This window comes from Rhinopithecus roxellana, chromosome 9 (genome assembly GCF_007565055.1).
Source record: "Rhinopithecus roxellana isolate Shanxi Qingling chromosome 9, ASM756505v1, whole genome shotgun sequence".
NCBI classification, from domain to species: domain Eukaryota; kingdom Metazoa; phylum Chordata; class Mammalia; order Primates; family Cercopithecidae; genus Rhinopithecus; species Rhinopithecus roxellana.
Genome location: NC_044557.1, coordinates 110,942,220 through 110,962,594, shown reverse-complemented (window position 1 = coordinate 110,962,594; position 20,375 = coordinate 110,942,220). Strand labels below are relative to the sequence as shown.

Genomic DNA, 20,375 nt, shown 5'->3' with positions numbered 1-20,375 from the left:
CAGACATGTACAGGACTCACTGAAGAGCTCACAGGCCTGGGTAGCAATTCCAATGCTCCTATGTAAAGCAACTCCCGCTTCTAAGAAAACCATAAGCACAACCGACCCATGAAACTTGACCTCTGCGGCCCTTCAGGCACTCCAACTCAGGCCCAGGAAGGAATGTTCTCCTATTCCTTGGTGGCAGAAGCCTCTCAGTCCCTGGTCCCTGCTTCAGATCATTCCTGACCCTCTGGAGTATGATCCAATAAATCCTATAAATATATTTGCACCATCATCTGGCCATCTGAATGGTCATCCAGGTAATCAGACATACAGAAAAGCACAAACTCAGCAAAATATAGCAATATGCTTTAGAGAGAAAGTATGTCACCTAGACATGCACCTGTCTATCACTTACTGTAACTGGGTAGCCAGATGCACGCTGCATGCATAGATTGTCACGTAGTCTCTTGGTATACTTCCTCACAGCTTTCAGATCTCCACTAAAAGGATTCTCATCGGAAAGGCCTTCCCTGACTACCCTGGCTAAAATGCAACCTGCTTCCCCTCACACAGCTTCACCTTTCTTCACAGACCTGCTGTCACCCATGTACTCCCTTGCATACATGTCTGCCCCACTCACATGTAAGCTTGGTGAGTCAAGGGCTTTGCCTGTTGCTTCTTGTAATCTCAGAATCTAAAACAATACCTGGCACTTAAAAGGCTTTCAGTAAATATTTGTGAAATTTTTCTCTACATACATGTAGAGAAGATGACTAAAAAGTAATGAGAGGGAATAAAAGCCTCATTTGAAATGATCTTATTTTAATTCAAATGCATATGCAATAGCAAGTTTTTAGTTAAATGGAAATGAGCAGGCCTATTGAGAAGTACACCAGCCTTTTCCCAGTTTCCAATCAGTGTATATTTAATCTGGCTCCAGCTCCACTCTTCATTTGGCAGCATATAACCAAAGGGTAGGAATAATTTCTTACAGCAGTGAAAAACTTCTGTAGGAATTCCCTTTACAACCAACTTAGCTATGGAATCATTGCCCAGTTACCTGGCTTATAGATCAGGATAGATGTCTAGGTATCAAACAATGGTGATCAGATACGTGCCTGTCCTATTTCCTGCCTGATGGTAAGAGACATTTTCAAGTGCAATTATAAAGGGAAATTGAAAATTGGAAAGAAAAAAATGGAGGTTGAAAAGCAAACACAATGATTTAAATTTTTCTTAGGAGACAAAGAAGTTTTCTTAAGATTCTGTCTGACTCCAAGATAAAACAGATATGCATGCCATCCTCTCCCCAGGCCATAACCATCCGTTTAACCCCATACATGATTTTTATGCCCATGAGGCAACATTTCACCATTTCAGGACATAATGATGACAAAATAATTGATGGTGATACACTCTAGCCTTAATTAATATAAGACAGCTTATGCAAACTTTCAGACAGACCCAAGGGAGACAGCAGGTTTCAAGGCTTCCAAGAAAGCCAGGGCACTCTTTGACCAAGTCTAGTAGCCAACACCCACCCTCTTCCACATCACTTTCCTAGGAAAGCCAAAGGTATATCCATTTCTGGAATATCCTAGCCAAGGTACATGCTAGATAAATGGAGAACACCTAGAAAAAGCTCTAATGAAAGAGCAATTGCTGCTGGCCACCAATAACAGGGCCCATTGCTCTTCCTTGCAGTGTGTGTGTGCAGGTCTGGGGCCCACCAGGTCTGAACGGGGAGTTTCCCTTTCCTGCCCTGGCCCTGTAGCTTCCCTTTGGCCATGATGGACCACGGCATAGCCAAAGTCAAGCATGGTGGGGAAACCTGCTTCCTTACTTTTCAAATTAATCTTTCTCCCCAATGTGTAACAGCACTCCATGTTTTGCTGTGTATTTTACTTTGTGATACTAGGAAGAAAAAATCCTGAGTATTTTTGGTTTTGCTTTTTCTCTCACCTTTGTTTTTTTTATAGAATGAAGCCTTTGAAAGTTACCAGGCAACAGAAATACAAGCAAATAGAGAATGGTGTGTAGTGAGGCTAAAGCAAATTCAATCAATCACTTACTTGGCACTGACTATACTCAAGACATAGTAAGTGGCCACTTACAATGATGGAACAAAGAATCATAGAAAGCAGGACCTGTTCTCAATGATGTATTTTGTTTGACATTTATTCCACCATCTAGAAACAAAATGGTGACAATTGAGAATTTTAAAATGACATTTGTCTTTAAAATTAGCATTCCAGTGAAAATTCAAGTGAAGATTTTCCAGATAAAACAATGATTCTGGACAATAATTTGTCCCTCTTGATCTCCTATCTATCCTTCAACCTGCTTTGTGCCCTAAGAGGCTGATATTTACGGGCTATAATCATGTCAAGAAATATTTTGTCTTCTGGCTTCTGGTTATGTTTGACTTGACTTCTTCAAGCCAATGGGAGAGCTATGGCAGGAAACTGGAAGGAGAGGAATGAGGTTCAGGTATTTATTTCTCAGCAACCTTCTTGCAGAGTCAGCTCAGACTAGCTCTGTGCCTTGGCCAACTCCTTTCAAGTTGATCCCACACACATAACTCTTTCCTGGGTTCCAGTAACCACTTCCTTGCCGTACCCCTTACCCCTGCATGCCTACTGTGCTTGTAGTTTACCTACAGCCTATTTATAGCTTTGCAAATACTCTCTTTATTAACATTCCCTCAAAATATTGTGAGAGTACCACCTGCTTCCTGGTAGGACTCCAGCTAACGCATATCTCAAGTCTGCTAACGGAGAATAGGGACCAGAGTGAGGGGAAGGAGCCAGTGGAGAGGAAGAGAGAGAAAGTACAGAAGAAAGAGAAAGAAATACGTAATGCGATCCTTGTATTTGGCTAGATGAGAGAGGGGGCGTGCAGAGTTCAGGAGCAAGAATTAGTCTCGAACAGAGAAGTCATCTTCTTGGACTGCAGGGAAAAAAACCAATGTGATTACACAGGTAAGTCCATTTGTCAGTGTGCAGGCAAAAACTTAAGGCAATTTACACCTGATAATCATAATTTTCCCAGTGAGGTAGGAGTCAAAGTCATTTGCTAAGAGTGACTGAGAAAGGAGTGAGGTAGAGGACCCAAGGATTGTTGTGCTGAAAGGTTTGAATAGCCACTGAAGAAAGGGAAATAATTATGTAAATTGGATTCAAGGAAAAGCTCAAGTGATTCTGGAGATGATGATTCTGTAGTGACACCAATCCACCTAGCACTGACAATTTCCCTTTAGCAGCTCTTGGAATCCTTGATGTAAGGCCGGGCACTGTGGCTCATACCTGTAATCTCAGAGCTTTGGGAGGCTAAGGCAGGTGGATCACCTGAGGTCAGGAGTTCGAAACCAGCCTGGCCAACATGGCAAAACCCCCGTCTCTACTAAAAATACAAAAATTAGCCAGGAGTGGTTGTGGGCACCTGTAATCCCCACTACTTGGGAGGCTGAGGCAGGAGAATCACTTGAACCCAGGAGGCAGAGGTTGCAGTGAGTCAAGACTGTGCCATTGCACTTCAGCCTGGGCAACAAGAGTGAAACTCTGTCTCAAAAAAAAAACCTTGATGTAAGAATAGGAAAGTAAGGGTAGGCGCAGTGGCTCACGCATGCCTGTAATCCCAACATTTTGGGAGGCCAAGGCAGGCAGATCACCTGAGATCAGGAGTTCGAGACCAGCCTGACCAACACGGAGAAACCCTATCTCTACTAAAATAATACAAAATTAGCCAGGCGTGGTGACGCATGCCTGTAATCCAAGTCATTCAGGAGGCTGAGGCAGGATAATCGCTTGAACCCAGAGGTGAAGGATGCAGTGAGCCAAGATCACACCATTGCACTCCAGCCTGGGTAACAAGAGCGAAACTCCATCTCAAAAAATAAATAAATAAATAGATAAAATAAAAAGAGTAGGAAAGTAGATGACAAAAGTCTTTCAAAGCAGCAACTGCAGGACAGGTAAAATGAGGCTATTGAGGTGCTAACAGAATGGTTTAAAGGAGTATGTGTTCTGGAGCTACACAGAACCTCAGTGTACCTCTTTCCAAATACATCACTTGAGGGAAAGTATCTAATCATCCTCGGTTATAGTTTCTTCATTTGTAAACTGGAGATAATAATAGCATCTAACCATAGAGTTTGCTTTTAGAATCAAGTATGATTATTCACATAAAGTGGTTAGTAGCATATCTAATATCTAGAATACACTTAGTAAATGTGATTTCTGTTATTACTAATAAAATTTGGACAGTGGTGGGGAAAAATGATAGCTAAATAATGCAATGGAGTTCTCGACTAGATGGAGAAGAAGTCAAGCTATAGAGGAGACTCGTGGACTGGAGAAAGAAAGGAAATGAGAGACCAGAGTGAGATCTAAGCCCAGGGTATCTGGGACAAGAAGAAGGTCTACAGACATGGAAAGTTGTAGGTAGAGAATGATTCTTGGAGTTTATTATTTCAGAGGGGATGCACAGCTGGTTCATGTTAGTATTGTCCAACATACAGAATACCACAATCCCTTCCAAAGCCAGGAAGACAACTCATCCATCATGGCCAGACTCTGTTGAATATGGAAATAATCCGTGATCCAGGTGGTCATGCCCTCAACTAATGAAGAAGAGTGCCTGATATAACAATGGCCTGGCCAATTATAATGGTTAGATCAGGAAAGGCAAAGGAGAGATTGTTGATGGCATATTCATCTCCTGTGAGATAGGGGAGCAACTGTCTCTACTCAAGAGAGCTATTAGGAGATAGCATCCTTAGGAGAGGAGCTAGGTTTCATTTTAAATGAAAAGTGAAGTAATCCCAATCATCAAGCCACAAGTGCTTTCTTGATGGGGTAACATTGAATTACATTTCAATATGTTCTCAAAAATATGTATTTTAAAATTTGCCATTTCTGTAGCAGTTTGTTAAAAAATTTGGCTTATCATTATGGATTAATTTACTATAAATTAAAGAGTATGTCTCATTTTGTGAATGGGAAAAATAAAAATACACCTATGATAAATATTAAAATATGTATGTGTATTAATGAATAAAATTTTATATACAAATTTCAACTTTTCCCTTTCTGGGTTTGAGAATCAAATGGAAAGTTTATTTTATAATGACATTTATAATATGAACTTTAATAGTATGCTGACATGAGCAAAGCATTTTATTTCAAAGCACTTCATCACATACCATACAAACATAATTAAATGAATTTCAAATTCAAAAAAGAGTCCAAAGAATTATGTAGTATTGCAAAGGGAGTTCAAGAGTTTAAAAAATGTAGTCAATTTAAGCAAAGTTAAAGTATTAGAAAGAATTCTGTAAAGAGACTAAAGATAAAGAAAAAATGTATTTATATGAAGGATGCTGAGTAAGAAGCAGCAGTAGGAAGAGTTATATAGAAGAAAGCCTGGGGAAAAGAAGAGTAGGAGATGGGGAGATAGGCAACTGGAGAGGCTGCCTTGTAGGTGATATGGATAACAGGGATAGGGCACAAAGTCAGGGCTGGCTGGACTGAAGGTTTCGTCGGTGGCAGGCAGAGTCATCCAGGAGACCACAGACGTGGTGAACTCACACACTGTGACCTGCCCAGTAGACTGTAGGTTTTGTTTGCTCTGCAATCCAAACAGAACCCTAGTAAGGTGCCACTTTGGTGGCCATGAGAAGGGCCCTTGAGAATGATGAAGGGTAAGAAACTACCACACCTAAAGGCAGACTATGCACAGAGAGTAGAGATAGTGTCAGGGACCCTCATCTTCCAATCGTGTTCACTGTGGCCACAGTCATAGGAAAGTCTGAGACTTCACACCACGGCCTTGTGAATGCATGATGGGGCCAAGGTCACTGGCCTCTGAAGCGAACTCCACTGACCATAGGGTAAATATGGGAGATTAAAAACAAAAGTCAACTTTCCATGTCTCTCAAATGACTATTAAAAACTAGATAAAGAGATTTCTTTTAAAGGTCTACATCGACAAAGACAAAGAAAATAGGAAAATATATTTCTCCTTCCCCACCACCAAAGAGAAGACTGGGTGTTTCCTAAGGAGTCCAGCTGGCATGGCTTACGGGAATGCTGGGCACCATGAGGATCGGAGTTCTGCACAGGGGGTATGGGAAAGTTTATACATCCTGAGCAGGGCACCTCACGGACCTGTCCTCTGTCTAACTCCTGAAATAAAAACAGTCAGGCCTATAAGTCCTCAGAAGAAGATTGCAAGACTCCTTTCTGGATAAACTGACCAGCCCAGTGAAACAGCCTCAACTGCCATCCGCAGTGAACCTGCCAGTCAACAGGCCTTATGCAAAAGGACTTTTCGGAATTTCACTCTCAAATATTAAATACTGCCATAGATCATCAGATATTTGAGGAAAGCCTGAAAAATGAAAAACAGAAACCAAAACAAACAGAATAAAAGGTCCTGAAGCAAACAGACCATTCGAGAAGAAGCAGGAAAAAAAAAAAATCAGTTATCATTGATGTGCTTATGTGCTTATGGAGATAAGAAAACAGAACATGATGCTATTTTTAAAAAGAACATTCTAAGAACAAAAAAAAAATTCTTGGGAATTAAAAACATAACACAAATAAAACACTCAATGTAAGGAAGCTGGAAGAGATGATAAAATATTCTGAAGAGTAAAACAAAAGTCAGAGATGGAAAAAACAGAAATTAAAATACTATAAACTTTGGAGAATCAAACCAGTATATTCAATATCCAAAGAATTCGATACCCAAAAAGAAGAACTAATGTATTAGTAATACAAAAGATTTCCCAAAACTACAGAGTTTCCAGATTGAAATGGTCTAACCATGGGTTCAACATAATAAATATTTTTTAATTCACACCTTGGCATACCATTATGAAATTTCAGAACTCCCAGGATAAAAAGAACAGACACGCTTTCCAAGAGAAAATACAATTCACATCAAGAGATAGAAATCAGAATGGCAATGGTCTTTTTAATGGCAACTCTGAAAGTTCTGAGTCAATAAACCAATTCCTTCAAAAATCTAATAGAAAATTACTTTTTAGCTAGAATTATATATCCCGACAAAATATCAAATGAGAAACTAAAATAAAGACATTTGCAGACACTTAATGTGTCAGAAAATTTTCCTCCCAAGATACTCCGAATAGATGCAGAAAGTTTGATAGCATCAGGGACAAAGAGAAGATGCCAAAACTATTCAAAGGATTAAAATTGATTATATACCAAAAAAAAAAATCGATAGTTAAAATACATCAGCCTTTTAAACAGCAATACTGCATGCTAGAATAAAATGGAACACAGTCTTCAAAATGTTTAGGGAAAATCAGTTTCAATCTAGAATTCTTTATTCAATCAAACTATCAAGCAAGTGCTGGAGTAGGTAAAGATGGGTTTGTGTCCATGCTATATAGGGTTAACTATTAGGACTATCACCTCATCCTGTGGCTATGGGGAAACTAGCTGTTCTACCAGAAGGTCATGGCCTAGGTGTCACCTCTCCCTGCTACATTGTGTGCAAGCAGTTAAGACATGTGGTACAGGCTGGGTGCTATGCAATAGGAGAAGAATAAAAGGACATTTACATTGAGCATAATATCAGTGGTGCTCTCTGGAGTTGTTCAGTTTTCAAAGGGTTACGACTGTAGTAGCCACAAAATAAATAAATAAATAAATAAATAAATAAATAAATAAATAAGCTTCTAGCAGTTTAGGTTTGAAGATTATAAACCTGTAAAATGATATTCAGTATCTTATGTTTGGAAAAGAGCCAGATAGCAATCTGACACTTACTAAATATGTTCAATTATCACACAAAATGCTGTGGTGCTGTGTCTGCTAACTATTTCAACATATATAGGCTGATTATATTTTTCCTTTTTTAGTCTATCGATTCTAAATGAATATGAATAGAGTATAAGTGAAAGCTTTAGATGCTTCAAAAAACTGCTCATTCCAGATTCTAAACCATTACCAAACGTGTTATCTATAATCCATTAGTAAAAGTACGTGCTATGATCTATCTGGGTGGGGTAAGGATGAAAGAAGGAAGGACAATGTGGGAGTGAACTGGATTGCATTTCAGAGGAAAGCTCCTCCGGGCTTAATTGTCAAAGTTAGCCAATCTGAGCTTTAAAAACACATAGCAAAGCACACACCAATTAAAATTCAAAAGAAAAGCAAATAAAAAAAATTTCATCAGAAAATTTCAGAATCGCAAGAGATATTACAAACCACATCTCAGGATATTTAAAGGCCTCAAAAGTAGGTGAGAATTTAGAATATGACAGTTATTTCAAATGGCATCCAAGTGCCACTCAATTTGTATACTGCTCACTTACTAACATCCCTTAAATGTATCCTGTATATTCCACCATCTCCACCCATCCTTGAGTCTTGACCTTCACCTAAAGTTTCTTCCCTACCATCCAGATCCTACCTCACATTTACAGTGAAGCTCAAACTTCAATGTCTTCACCTAAGCCTTTTCTGATCTCCCCAACCCATAGATTTTGCTATCATTTGCTGGCCAGTAGCACCATTTTTCTTGGTACTAAGACAGATCTAATGAAGTAGCAGGTCTTATTTCATCAATTAGGTTTTGAGCTTTTTGAGAGCAAAGACCTTGTCTTGGAATTCATGCATTCAGCAGCATTTAGCAGCGTGTTAGGACATAGTAGGCACTCAGTAGACACTCAACCATTATTTTTCTGTGCAATATGACAGAAAAACATATTTCTTCCCTCACACCAAGGTAAAATACTTCTTTAATTAGGATTCTGCTGCATGACCACAGATTCAGAAACTTGGATAAAGTAGTTTTTGCCTCAAAAGGAATATAAAAAACACTGAAACAACGTTTTTAATACACATTTTCATTATATTTAAACTATAGCATTTTATTAGAATATAAAAAGTACCTAAAACATGGCTATAGTCCTACCTGCTACAGGAGCAGCATTGGAAACTCTTCCTCATTACACCTTTCTTGTTTTTCCTGATGTTACACTCTCCTGGCATTCTTCCTTCCCCTCTGGTTATGCCTTGTCTATTTTAGTTAGGGGCTTATCTTCCATTTGAAATGCAGGAGCTCCTCTAAGCTCATTCTGGGGTTCTCATCTTATTCCGTGCTCTCTTCTAAGCCATCTTATTATCTATGCCCATGGCCTCAAATACCATGACAGCTCTAAAATTTACATCTACAGTCCAGACATCTTCCTAAGCTCTATAATTATACATCCAGCTGCCTTCCCTGTTTTAATGTCTCACAAGCAACTCAAATTCAACTTGCCTAAATTGAACTCAAGATCTACTCTCTTTCTCAGCTGTGTAACTCTGCAAATGGCCCCACCATCTACTCCATGCTGAAAGTCAGTAACTCTATGCTTATACCTGACTTTCTTTATCCTTCAATCTCTCCAGCCAGTCCATTGTCAGGTTCTATTTTTCATACCTGGTCTGTTGTTACTCAAATAACAATCCATCTCCTCTGCCACCATCCAGTGCAACCTATTGTTATCTGATACTTGAGTTACTGCCATACTCTCCTAACTGGTCTCTCCAGAGCCAATCTGATCAGCCTTGCAATCCATTCTCCATGCAAAAGTCAATGTCATCTTCTCAAACACAAATATTGTATTACTCCCAGGCTGAAAACCTTCCACTAGTTTCTCATCAGACTTAGAATAATATCAATAATGGATACCATGGTGTACGCCAAGATCCTTCCCTTCAGATGCTGAGAGTATAACAGCTGACAACTGTCAGCTGAATCCCTCCCCTGGACTTGTCCTCAGACAAAGAAAGCCACTAAATTAAGAAAGCACACCCTTCCCCACTGCACTTCTCAACTGGCTACTGGTCAACTGGTCATTGAGAAAGCATAAAGACCCAGCCCCCTCACCTAAATTTTGGTAATTCTGAGAAGCCCTCCCAGCTCTCTACAGAATGAACTGACACATTTCTTGAGACTATACCATAAGTCAACTGATCTCTCTTTCCAGTCCCACTTGCTTCACTCTTTTACTCCCTGCATGCTGCTTATTTATGTCTTGAGTCTGCTTCTTGGGAAACCTAACTTGTGACAATATCCTTTACATGATCCAGACAGCCACGTGTGATCCAACCTCTGCTGACATCTATATTACACTTCCCCAAGCTCTCTCTGTTCCTGTCATTTTGGCCATCTTTTAGCTCTTTAAATTTGGCATTTTTCTTCCTGCTTCAGAATCTTCACATGCCTTAGGCTCTACCTGGGACATTTACTGCCAGATGACTTCCACTCCCCAGTTCCTTCATTATCATCACTTCACCTTTTTGAATAATTCTTATTCTCTATTCAAATCTCAACTCTAGCTCAAGGAAGTCTTCCCTGGCCCCCAAGGACAGCTAGCTTTCCTTTTATCAGCTCTCACTGCCTATTATACCTCTCTTTCAAGGTACTTTAAAAGAATCATAATCATTGCATAATCAATTGTGAAATATTTATCTCCCTTGATATAACATCAAATTCAGTCTCACTTGTTTGCTACAATAAACTTTGCATACAGTAGGTGCTCAAAAAGTACTAATATACCATATGGAACATGCTGTTTAATCAGTCATATAGCTGGAATTATATAGTTCAATCCTCTTATAATAGTATATAAATAAAGGGAGATAAAGTAGTCACTGAAGTCATATCGCTATATATTTACACAGGAAGGATAGTTTATAGCTTAATCCAACTCCTGATCCTCCTGATGATAAAATAACCCATCTCTCCTAGCCTTCCAACAATTAAAGAATTATAGAGGTTACATGAAAAATTATAACCACTATCAAAATTGCCAAATCCCATCAGCAAAGAAATCCAAGATAAGCCTTCCTAGAAATGTGTTTGGGGCAAAAAGAGGAGGGGCAAAGGATTCAGTGTGTGTTTGGAAGGGGATTGACTACCTCCAAATAGAACAAAGACTCTGAATAGTAGGGAATATTCCAGATTGAGAAGAATGGTGGAAAAAGCTAGGGATAAAGACGCGTAAGAGTGTTGGGTGATGTGGCAGAATGTAACATAAGTGCATATAACGCACTTTCTATTTTTCTAATATTGTGCATGACCAGCCACAATATGGCTTTTTCACGTACACCTAGAGTGTAGACACAGAAGGCAGTAATAAATCAGTTCGCTCTAGCAAGTCTGATCTTAACATTCCTGTGATCACTAAATATGTCAGAGGTTCCAGATTCATCTACAGTCTAGTGTTGCATGTTGGGGCTAAAGGAACTGCTGCTATACATGGTCCTGCTATACACCAGGACCCTCACATAGCACAGCGCTAAGAGGCACTGTTCCGCTTGCATACTATGTGAGTGGTGGCCCTGTAGTTGTGCATTGTGGCAGCCCTGGTTGTAGAAATATGGTTGATTAATTCGAACAGTAGTTGTCATAATTATATCTTTGGATCTCAGGATGAGTCAGCAAATAGATGGTGGCAATTGTTTCATCACCTGCCAGGCAGTCAAGTTTCACAGTAAATAATTTAAAGAGGAGCTAGAGTCAGGAGCCAACCTAGGGTAAGAAACCTAGGAGGAAGTGTGAATCAACCAAGAACAACTCTGGGACAGTATGTGTGAAGCAAGTGGAAGATGACACATCAGTATTCAGGAGGGAAAGAGTGTTAGTGACTGTTTTGAATGTCACCATGAACTCAGTACCAAGGGATGTTTAGAGAGTAATGTATGAAACCCAAATCTTACAGTCAATAACCGAAAGTAGGGATGAGCCGTAGATAATTCCAGAATAAACCTCAGAGTCAGAAGTAGCAGTTACGTGTGGAAGAGCTTATTTTGCTAATGCTGTACTTAAATGCCAGTGGGTTTGGAAGGCTGCAGGGCTTTGAGGGGTTGTTGCTGCAGGTGCTCCTGAAACTACCCTCCCAGCCCTCTGTAGAGTTGTACCTTTTCCATGTCCAAGGACAATATGGGCAGCCAGTAAAAGCAAATGTGTGTCCTGAGCATCAGTTACCCTCATTCATGGAAACAGACATCTTGGTTCATTCACAATCAAATATCACTTTCTTCTTTGAGGGAAATTGAGTACAGGGTTTTTTTTGTTTTTTGGTTTTTGTTTTTTTTTTTTTTTTTGACCCAAATCACCTGAACAATGGTCTCAGCTCTTCTCTCTTTTTGTACTGAAGGCAGACCAAATGCAAGCAAGACATCTGTTACTAATCAAAACAGGCTCACCACCACCCCACTCTCCTCCAGGCCCAAACACTTCCCAGGAAGTTTCCTGGGCTGTGGTGGAGCCGAAACCTCATTACGGGGAAGCTTCTACAAGGCCTCCAGGAACAGAGAAACAACCCACGGCTACTTCAAGAGACCATGGGTGTGATGATAAATTTTAGGTGTCAACTTGATTGCATTAAGGGATGCCCAGATCACTGCTAAAGCATTATTTCTAGCTATGTCTGTGAGGATGCTTCCAGAAGAGACTGGCATTTGAATCAGTGGACTGAGTAAGGAATATCCACCCTCACCCAGCGTGGGGCAGTGCCATCGAATTGGCTGAGGGCCCTGATAGAACAAAGAGCAAAGGAAAAACTAATTTACTCTTTCTTTTCTAGAGCTGGGATTCCCTTCTTCTGCCCTTAGACCTCAGAACAACAAGTTCTCCAGCCTTCAGACTCCAAGGCTTACACCAGTGGCCCCATGTTCTCAGGCCTTTGGCCTTGGCCTGAGAGCTGCACCACTGGCTCCCCTGATTGTCAGGCCTTCGGACTTGGCCTGAGCCATGCTCCTGGCTTCCCTGATTCTGCAGCTCACAGATGACCTGTAATGGGACTTCTCAGGCTCCATAATCATTTGAGCCAATTTCTGTAATAGATTCCCTCATATATCCATCCATTGATCCATCCATCCATCCATCCATCTACTACCTATCTATCTGTCCATCTGTCTATCCATCCATCCGTCTAGCTATCCTATTAATTCTGTCTCACAGAACTCTAATACAATAAGTGAGCACACAGTAATCTCAAAATAAACGGCCCTCGAGGCACTCATCTTTAATGTATCAGGGTGCAATCTTGAAAAGGAAGATATGAAATTGAGGGTTGAGTACACATAAAACTTGGAGATCTAGTCCCTGCTGCATTTATTTTAAACTTAATAAAATAGGAGTGAGCTGTGCAGTGACAAAAATGGCAAAAAGAGTTAAGTAATCTGGGACTTGAGAGAAGATGAGGTGGGAACATAGGAAGGAGGGTCAGTGATCCGTTTCATTCAAAGGCCAAGGACCCATAAACTCTCTCACAGAATGTTCTTTACGGCCCTTGCATTTTTAGTGACATGCCAAGCCAAGCTTACTCTTTCAGCTATCCGATCCAAAAGACTGTGTCTGAGAGCCAAGCTTCCTTCCCCATCAATAACTGTACCACAGGATGGGACCGATACCAGCAGCAGCAAGTTCCTGGCTTAAGGCCAGTTGCTTTATTACTTATTAACTTATTTTATATAGCCTGCATCATGGCAAGAACGCTTTCTTTAATTATCAACAGGAATGCAGAAGCCACAAGGGGGAATCAGAGCTAGAGAACTGCGGCTGCGCTGATTACACCATAGCTCTTATCAAAGCAGACACAGGGTTAGAGCTGCAGAGATATGATGCTGGAAGCTTCCAGCAGTGCGTGGGAGGGAACCTAGAAGGCAGGCTCCCTGCCGGGTAATTGTGCTGGAATGAATTCTCAACAAAGAGGAGGTTTTTCTTCTTCCCTCTTCTTCCACTTCAGGGAAGTTGAACATCACAGTTGCCAGAGACAGGACGTACAGAGAAGTGCAACCTTGATATGCAGGTGGCCAGCGCAGCAGAGTGTGGTGGAGCTGTGAGATCATGAAGAACGTAGACAGAAGTGATTATTAAGCAGAGGCACTGGCAAAAAGGCAGCCTTGAACCTTGGTATAAGCACTGATAATTACCATGGGGGCTGGGCTGTCTTACCAGCATGCAGAGTCAGCAGCAGGTTACTGGGTGGGCTGGAGAATGTCAGGATGATCCTTCCCCTACCCAAACATATCTCCCCTTTGGGATCCCTGGGGTCTAAGAGGTCATCATCTAAGAATCAGATCAAGTACTGCCTTCTTCCTAAAGTTACTAATACCTTCCCATAACCATCATAGCAAAACTTTAACTAGCAAAAGTACTTGGTGAAGAGAAATGAGACACAAGATAATACTGAAAAAGATACTGGGAGTACTGAAAACAAACCACCCATATCCCTGACTTCTCAGGCACAGGAAATTTCCAGAATGTAGCATCTGATGGATATTATGATTCTGTCCTAGAATATAATTCTGTTTGGGAAAATTTGGGGAGCCATGCCTTTGTTTAGGCTCCAAGGAGAAGACATACCTTAATGCAAGACAACAGACACAGACTAGAATGAGACTAGATGTTGAGAAAAAACTTATCTTCAATAGACACCCACAGAAAGAAATTTAGTTTTGTGAACCAGAAAAGAAATTCTTTCTGCAGAAGGAAATTCAGTTTATCTGAAACCCCTAGCACACACTAGGATCTAAAAAACCCTCACCACACAAAATTAAGACATTGCAGTGGTAGAAAAAGCACTCCACTAAGAGACAAGTCAACTTGTCCTACGTGGTGAATATCATAATGAAAGGCTGCTGTGGGAATGTTGTATGTATCACGTCCCTCAGAGGGCTGGTAAAAATTAACATCACCCTGATGCAAGAGACAAGCATCTGCCTCAAGTAAACTTATAGAAAAGAGGTGAGCTATAAAATTTTGACAGTAAAAACTCTGGGGAAACAGAACAACATTTTAGTATAGAACAAGTTGAAAGAAAATCACAGAGTGAGGGGGGTGGTGATATTTCATCATCTCTGGCAAAATGCTGAAGCATAGAAACATGGAGAAGAGGTGACTATAAAAAGATAATGAATTTAGGGAAAGGGAGAAAGGGAGGAAATAAGAGAAAATAAAACTTCAGGTTTTTAATTCTTATAAAAAGCTAAAATGCATTGTAAAAATATTTGGTTTTCTTGACAGAGAAAAATAACTATAAATTTGTATAGCCAGTAAGTCTATTTATAAGAAGAAATACTTAGGAGATAAAGTACTTGAAGCACTTTGAAAAAAATTAGGTTATATGTAGGATATTACTAAGAGAACTGAGTGTGTCCACTTTATCCAAGACTTCTTTCCCATAATTTTTCTTGCTTTGGCCCTTTCCTTGGGTGGTGGAGGAGAAGTTCTTTCCATTTTAAAACATGTTCTGAACTTTCCTATCTTAAAAACACTTTTTAAAAGGCTTATTTTAATGCTTTCTTCTCTCTTCCTCTGTTCTATCTCATCTTTCACTCTCCCATAGTAGCCAAAAAACTTTGCACACATGGTGTTCACTTGTCACCTTTACATTCTATACAAGTCCTCCCTCTTTCTGTCCCTTTCAGCAATCTAACTCTTAGCTCCCTGCTTTACAGAAATGTATTGTATTTCCATGGTATAACATAGCCTGCTTTCTGCGACAGCCACACCCGTTTCTAAAACTTCATCCTCTTAATTTATCTACCACATTTTAAACTACTGGAAACCCCGATCCTTCTTAACTGCACCCCAACTTCATCTCACATTCTTCCCCTTCTCCTTTGTTGTGTCTTCCCTCAGTCCAGCCCCAGAATGTCAATGTTGTCTATGCACAATTATCCCTACAGGATAGCAAAGCAATCCCTCTGAGCCTTTGGAGACATATTTCCATTGTTTCTGATCCAGACAAAACATTTAAGGATATGGCTCTTGGCCAACATCTAGAGAATCCCTTATATCTTCACATTGTTTTTGTTTCTGTTTTTGTTTTTTCATTTTGCTAGGATATAGACCACAATAACCCAGAAGATATCACTTACTCTGATTATTTTGATCAGCCCTGATTATTTTTTATTGCAACTTTGTCTCCAAAAAACGGTGTGGTTTCATAGATGGTATAGCAGATGGCTGAGAGGGAAGGCATCGGACTGGGCATTGTTTATTGTCCCATATTCTCCTTTCCCAGATTTTTGGAAACAAGCCCTGAGTTCTACTCACCATCAACTATAACATACATACGACAGACTTCTGAAAGGACATAAAACAAAACAAACAAGCAAACAAAAAGTTTGGCAGTGAATGCCTCTGAAGAAGAGAATTGGATAGCTGGGTGAAAGAGGTGAGAAAGAGATTCGCTTTTCACTAAAGCTGTTCTGCCTTTTGACCACGGGCTGTGGCCATATACTATATATTAAAACAGTAATTTGTAAATCAGAAATGCATGGAATACTTTTTTGTAGACCCTGATGATGTAAAGAAATAGAAACGTGTTTCCTGCTGTCAAGGAGCTTATAATATCATTAGGGAGACACAACATTATTTTAAAAGGAAATTATAATAGTTTATACTTGTCTCTCCACAAACTTGCTGCCTCATATGAGCCAACTTATTTAACTACTTTGACTTTCATTTCCTTATTTGTGGAATGGGAAGATTGAATAAAATCACCACCTATTTCATTTATTTAATCATTTATTCATTCATTTAAATTTTCTATTCAATAAATTTTATTGAGGACTGAGGACTGTTTACTGTATAGCCCCCACAAAACTTAGTAGCTTAAAACATGAACCATTTATTTAGCTCAAAATCTGACAGAGTGGCAAGTTGGGCTGGGCTCAGCTGGGTGATTGTTCTGCTAGTCTCAGTTGGACTCACTTATATGGCTAAAGTCAGCTGTCAGTCAGCTAAGGTAGCTTTGCTTCTGGGACTTGACTAGTTATTAGCTGGGACAACAGAGGCAACTGGGCCACCTGGCTCTCATGTGGTCAGCTAGCCTGGGTTTACTCACATAACAGTCTTGGAAAGCAGCAAAAGAGCAAAGTCTCAACAAAAAAGCATTTTTCGAGTCCTTACTAGAGTCACATTAATTCATGCCCCAATGGCAAAATCAAGTACAGCCTGGACTTAAGGAGTGGAGAAAGAGACTCCAAATGTGATGAGAGGAGCTATGAAGTAAATTGCAAAGGGGTATGGAAGATGGAGGAGAATAATTTGAGGTCATTTTTGTGATTATCATAAGCATTGTGTGCTCCAAGTCTTGACCTGTGTGTAGCTTACATTGTATGCTTTCTGCTGCTGAGTTTCTACTGCCAGCAGATGATCATTATGAAAATCTGGGGTGAAATGAACCACAGGGAAATCATTAGAAGGGAAGTGATTAGGCTGACAGAACTATTATGATTAAGCAAACAAAACTTTCTTGAGATAGGCTATTCTGACCAGACTTTCCAGAACGTTTGTTTTTTTTTTTTTTTTACCTAAAGCTTTTACCTAAAGAAATCTCTCTGCAAACCCAAATGACAGCATTACTATGTTTGGACCCCTTAAGAGTTGAAGAAAGCAGTGACTATTAACAGATTTCCCTTACTGGGACTCATGGATTTTGTTTGTTTGTTTTTAACTACAGCTTGTGGGGCAATAAGCTATATGTCTCCCTGACCACTGAGAACAGCAGGAATCAATCAACTAACAATGAGTCCTAAACACATACACTGTTCCTTTTACTGTGCCAGATATTGCAGGGATGTATTGAGGCAAAACACCATTCCTTCCATCTGAAAGCTTGGCATGCAATTAGAAAAAAAAATAACATATGCAAAGAAAGATAACTAACAATACCAGGTAGCAAACTAAATGACGATGAAGATGTTGAATCCATAATTCCCTTCAAGTATAAAGTTGCTCCAGGTGTTCCAGCTGTTCTTACACTATCTACTCCACATTTCCTGCTGTGTCAAGGGTCCCCTAGTAAATTACCCTGTGGAGAGGAAATGTTACTCAGCCTGACATGACTGTGCTCCATCACACTCTCTCACACACCTGCTCGCAACTTCACATCCCTCACACACCTGTCATCACCCACAAGACACCCCCACCTCTCTCCTATGCATCAGCCCTATAAATTTACATCCTCATTTTTCCATTTAGATGATGCATTTTCTCCCAAACACACCAAAATGAGAAGGAAATGTCACTTAAAAACATAGTGAAAAATATGCATTAGCAAATGTTTCTACTTTTCCTTCTCTATAACAGCTGTAAAGAGAAACTAAAGTCCATTTAGATAATGACCCAAAGAGCAAAAGGCCAAGGTGGGTGGATCACTTGAGGTCATGAGTTCGAGACCAGCCTGGCCAACATGGAGAAACCCCGTCTCTACTAAAAATACAAAAATTAGCCAGCGTGGTGCTACATGCCTGCAATCCCAGCTACTCGGGAGGCTGAGGCAGGAGAACTGCTTGAACCTGGGAGGCAGAGGTTGTGGTGAGCCGAAATTACACCATTGCACTCCAGCCAGGGCAACAAGAGCGAAACTCCATCTCAAAAAAAAAAAAAAAAAAAAAAAAAGAAATGAAAAAGAAAAGGGAAGATTGCCTACTTGAGAGAGCACTTTCCCGGGGCTCAGAGGCCCTGAGTCCTGAAGAAGATGTTGATGCTTCTCATTGTATAATGAGTGTGATCTTTGCCACCTGGAGTTTTCTTATCTTTCAAAGAAAGTTGGCCAGGCGTGGTGGCTCATGCCTGTAATCCCAGCACTTTGGGAGGCCAAGGCAGGAGGATCACTTGAAGTCAGGAGGTCAAGACCAGCCTGGTCAACATGGTGAAACCCCGTCTCTACTAAAAGTACAAAAATTAGCCAGGGATGGTGGTGGGTGCCTGTAATCCTGGCTACTCAGGAGGCTGAGACAGGAGAATCGCTTGAACCCAGAAGGCAAAGGTTGCAGTGAGCCAAGATCACACCACTGCACTCCAGTCTGGGCAACAGAAGAATGAGACTCCTTCTCAATAAAAAAAAAAAAAAGAAAGTAATGAATATTGTATTTTCCTCATCTACCTCAGAGAGTTGTTACAATTTTCCAATGTGATAAGTCTGTAAAATCATTCTCTAAAATGTAAGCTACCACATTATGGGTTAACAACTGTATCTAAAATCAGGAGTAGTACTCAAAATTTATTTACATAAATGTCCTCTTTGAGGACATCCTCAAAGAGGACATCCAATCAGTTGGAATAAACACCAACCAGCAGTACTGGGGCTTACCCACAGACTCTCAACCTGTCTCTGCAGATCTTCATACAATATAGGAGGAGAAGTGGTATAACCAGCAAAATACCAAAATAGGTACATGGGCAAAACCACGTGGGTCCTGCCCAAGCTCAAAAATAAATACTTGTTATAGCATGCATAGATTCCTAATGCTAATATAATTTTTAAGGACTTTGAAACCCATCCCAGCACTCTGGGAGACCAAGGCAGGAGGATCACTAAGGCCAGGAATTAAGACTGCAGTGAGCTGTAATCATGACACTACACTCCAGCTTGAGCAACAAGCTCTAAAACAATAATAATAAAATATCAATATTTAAAAAATACTTTGAAACCTCAAATTTAAAGAAAGTATGACCATAAGAAAAAAATTAATAAAATGAATTGTGACCTTTTTTTTTTTTTTTTTTTTTTGAGATGGAGTCTCGCTCTGTCGCCCAGGCTGGAGTGCAGTGGCCTGATCTCAGCTCACTGCAAGCTCCGCCTCCCGGGTTCACGCCATTCTCCTGCCTCAGCCCCACAAGTAGCTAGGACTACAGGTGCCCGCAACCACACCTGGCTAATTTTTTGTATTTTTAGTAGAGACGGGGTTTCACCGTGTTAGCCAGGGAAGTCTCGATCTCCTTACCTCGCGATCGCCCGCCTCGGCCTCCTAAAGTGCCGGGATTACAGGCGTGAGCCACCGTGCCCGGCCGAATTGTGATCTTAATAGTCATATTTCCAAACACGTTTAAGTATCATAGACTTCTGTATACTTTCACCTATATACCAGCTAAATATCAAATGTCTACCAACCCGTATGCAAGTGCCTTGCCTTTGCTGGTGCCAAATGAAGTTATTTTCCCTTGAAGCTAATGATTAAAAAGGTTTCAGAAAAGAAACCCCCCACACCAGAAGATACCATCTTTTTAAACATTATTACAAATGAGATGTATGGCATTCTGCACCAGTGAACTTCAGAGTAACTAACATATGAGATGTTCTTATAGGAAACAGAAAATGTCTGAATTTAGGGCCCTGTAAACGCCTAAAAGCCCCACTGCTAGAGCTGATATATATCTAGGTATGTCTGGCAAGCTGATGTGCTAGACTTGCCAAATGTCTATTTGAATGAAGGATGAAGAAACCTCCCAGGGGAGAATTTATTCCAAGGGAATAGAAGTTCAAACAGATAAGCATGGCCGATGGAGTCAGGGAAGGGACAATTCTAAGGTGGGCGTGGTGTTTGAATGGAATTTGAGTCTTG

General features: G+C 40.3%; 1 pseudogene; it reads left to right on the top strand.

Moving 5' to 3' along the window:
- Window positions 1-20,375, top strand: part of LOC104657293 — a 164,213-nt pseudogene that overhangs the window by 125,926 nt on the left and 17,912 nt on the right.